Consider the following 4,287-nt stretch of genomic DNA (forward strand, 5'->3'; position numbering starts at 1 on the left):
GTGGCGGTGGGGGGGGGGCGTTGATGCTCCCCATTTCCTGAGTCCGCCCCACAGTAAAGGAATTAAGAATAGAATAGAATACTTATATGTCCTTTTTTTATACGGCCAGCATACTGAAAAGTAGGGTAAAACCCCCAATGGCCGACACCTGTTGTAATCATCGACACCCTACTCGTATTTCTTTAATAATAAGAAATCTGCGTGGTTTACACGTGATCAAATCTATGCACTAGGATCTCCTCACCCCCCTCCATCTTTTTCACAACATTACAGCTTAGAGGCCTCAGTCGTCTGAGAGACATGAACCAGACTACCTATTTATTATTTTTTTAATTGGTTGCTGACTTCACATTAGTGTTGTATTGAAATGAGAACAAAAACAAAACCACTATCTCTATTGGAACTTTGCCTCCATTTATCTCAAAACTCTTTTTTCCGACTTGGTCTTTCTCTTTTCTGCCTCTTCGCCATTCATATATTCAACCTACCTACCACCTGACTGAGTGTCTCTATCTATTCCAGATGTCCAAGCTGGTAGACCAGTGTGCTCCTCATCTAGCGATCAACCTCATGGACCTGGGCAAACTATCCACCTCTCTACCTGTTATCCACCCAACCCGCCACCAGAAGGGTACCAATACCAACCTCACCCCAGTCACTCCAACCTCGGAGAGACCCAAGTCTGTGCGGACACCAACCTCGGATACCAAAGGGAAGATAGCTAGTCCCGCTGGTACTAAAGGGAAGATAGCTAGTCCCGCTGCTACGAAAACCAGTCCATCATCTCATACCAAAGTAAAATTAGCTGGTCTTTCTGATACCAAATTGAAGCCAGCTAGTCCCGTTGCTGATGCCAAATTGAAGTTAGCTGGTCCTGGTTCGAAATCGAATGTAAAGCGAGAAGGAAGCGCGCCCCGTGATAGAAGCAAGAAAAAACTATAGCTAGCTTTCTATGATTTTAATATCAATATTAATAAGAAAATAAGTATATTTCTTTTTAAAATTTGTATTTGTTTTGTAAAGCTTTGGCGTGGTTAAATAAATAAAAAGGGTTGAAATTTGTTTGAATTTCATCATTATTTAAAAAAAAGTCTTCCTTTGATTCAATTATTTTATGTCACTGTTGGGATTCGAACCGCAGTAGGTATATGAATCCTCGCTTATGAATCCAATGCTTTAACAACTGCACTACTGGGACGAGGTATTAAAAAAAAAAATTGGTGAAAAAACCTATTGAGGGTAAAAATTAAAAGGAAGGAAGAAAATAATTTACCATAGGTTGTTACATGGTACATTTAGTTTAGCTATACCTGGTTGATATCCATAAATAATGAACTAAGGAAGAAAATAGAAATGGATATTAAATGTGCCACGTGCATGGATATTTTCTCCCGGACTAATCTGGTTCAATAGGATATCACTGCGCAATGCGCATACAATACTCTCCCCTCCTCTCTGTCCTACTCTTCCCCTTCTCGGAAGAAAATAGAAATGGATATTAAATGTGCCACGTGCATGGATATTTTCTCCCGGACTAATCTGGTTCAATAGGATATCACTGCGCATTGCGCACACAATACTCTCCCCTCCTCTCTGTCTTACTCTCCCCCTCTCTCCCCTTCCCCCCCTCTCTGTCTTGCTGATGGCAATGTGAATATTGTTGGGAGAGGGTGGAAAAACACGTCATAGCCACACGGGGGTACAAGGCGAACGGGGTAGGTACTTACAGTCTGATTTTTACTTTCCTTATTATTATTTTAACCATTATTTCTTGGAAACCTATACAAGGTATTATTATTATACTACCTGTACCGTGTTTTATCAGTCCCCTACACCACTCGGATCTCATATATTTGCATAAACTACAGGGTGGCCCATCACACATCGACCCCTCGGGGAAAAAAAGACATTATTTCCCAATGATTTACATTCACTACTATATTTACATACACTCAAATATAATTCACAGGTAGGTATAAGGTCACCAGAACAGTAGGTACTACCTGTACCGTGTTTTATCAGTCCCCTACACCACTCGGATCTCATATATTTGCATAAACTACAGGGTGGCCCATCACACATCGAGCCCTCGGAAAAAAAGACATTATTTCCCTGGTTATATCATACTTTTCCGTCTCTTTTCGCTGGGATTTTAATGGAACACCCTGTTTATTTACCTTCCAGATTTATCACACGTAATTTACCATTATAGTAACTGTTCATGGAACTTTATTCTTGGATGTCGAGATTGTTGGTTCAAGTCCAAGTCAAGTCAGAAAATTTAGGGTGGTGTTTGTTAATCGAGGAACGACATTTGTGACAAACATACATAGCCTAACACAATTCAAATTCTTTGTTTTCGCCCATCATTCTGGATTGACGAATCTCTGTGGGGATCCATCTCATTAAATTAAAAACAATTCCACCTCTATTCTTCTACACTCTCTTCAGCTTTACACTCTGCAATTTCAACTTTAACGTATCCCTCGTGTCAATATTTCCTACTACCTACCTACTTTTCCCTCTACTTCTACAGGATCAATTATTACTTACAGTTACTGCAAAGTAATTTGCACTAGTTTACGTCTGACGAGATTTTATGTTCTGCTTTGCATTCCAAATGAATTCGAGCTTAACAAAAAAACATTTCTGCAGGATTATTGTATTGTTTAGGATAGCGTCTCTCATTAAACTCGGTAACAACTCTTCTTCAAATGTTTGTAGACGAAAGGCCTCGCCCTTGTAACAAGTACATCGTTATGAACACTGCTCTCAGCCTTTGGAGAAAAAATAGGTAAGTGCTATACCGACATACAAAGCTAGGTATACAAGTACCTATGTTTGTTTATATTACAGAAAAATTTGGGGTCATAAAAGAAAGAAAAAAGGGGAAATATAGTCATAAAGGCAAAGAGGAGAAATACAGTCTTATAAGAAAATGATTTCGAATTAGGGTCAAGAATTAAAAGTTAAACAATGCGTACAGTTTTCTTTATTTTAGAAATTTGGAGCAAAGAAGCGATTTAAATTTGCCCTTCTTGTGACGGTTCTCTTGGTAATATCAAGATTAGAAAGAACTTTCAAAGGATTTCTATTGTTGATTGTTATCATCATCTAGAATATCTACTTTACCTACTTACTAAAAATTTGTATTAAAATTACTAGCACGCTGGATCTAGTTCAGACGTACAAGATTTGGAGACTCTCACACACAGTATTCTTAATGAACTAAATGCGTCTACTGCTACTCCAAACCAAGAACTCCGTGGTGCTGACAGAGGTCTTTTAGATCAGAGGTCATTGGTTCAAAATGCAGAACAGATCTTTTATCCCAGCAGTCTAACAATACTTAAGGTCGGTCTACAGTCTCATGTTCACTCTACATATGTTGGTCTATTTTGGAAACTTTTGTTATTCAAAAAGTGCTCGTTTAGACCTGAATTTTAGGTATTTAAATGCCTACTAAAACTACACTTGCTTAATTACAAGGGATTAGTGGCAGAAATTGCTCAGGCATTAACAGTTTTCACCCTGGTTTCTACTTACGTTTCATAGAACCTGGAACTACACTTAATAGGTGTAGGTGGAACCTACAGGGATTAAACTTTGGATTAAGAATATTAAAATTAGCCAATCAGATTTCTAAATCCAAATGGTTTGACGTTAATCTAAGTTTAATTCAAAGTTTCTCTCCAGGCATGAAGATATTGTAATCCTTTGTTCCATACCTATTATCCACCTATACTTATACGAAGATTTCGATAACATGGTTTTCTTCGTCCAGCTGCTCCTGCTGTTTCTCCTGTAGAACAAGTTTTAATTGGATCCACAGGTATCCATAACCTCAAGTCATCATTGTGAAGAACCTTTCCCATTGTTTCCATTATTTCAACAAGTTAGAGAACTCTATCAAACAAAGGCGAAGTAAAGGCATGGTGGGAAATGAAGGCAATTATTATCAAGTCGTTTTAAGTCACGAACCTTATAGTAGAATGGGGGTTGGTTGGAAGAGGGGGCCAGGGGTTGAGGAAATATGGCAACATGGAAAAGTAAAAGTCTATTATAACGTTTTGCTTGCTATTTAGAATTTAAATCGAGGCGACTTATAGCTTTACCTAATATACCTACAATACAAGGTTTTCAAGCTAGGGTTTGAAGAAGATTTTGATATTTTATTTGTCAAAATTCGAGAAAAAATTAATTCCGGCGCCATTGGGTTAAAAATTTTACAAATGACAGAAAACGGTAAAAAGAGAGGATGAGAAAGCGAAAGACAGGAAAATGTCT

Source organism: Diaphorina citri, unplaced genomic scaffold, assembly GCF_000475195.1.
Source record: "Diaphorina citri unplaced genomic scaffold, Diaci psyllid genome assembly version 1.1 scaffold123, whole genome shotgun sequence".
Taxonomy (NCBI): Eukaryota; Metazoa; Arthropoda; class Insecta; order Hemiptera; family Psyllidae; genus Diaphorina; species Diaphorina citri.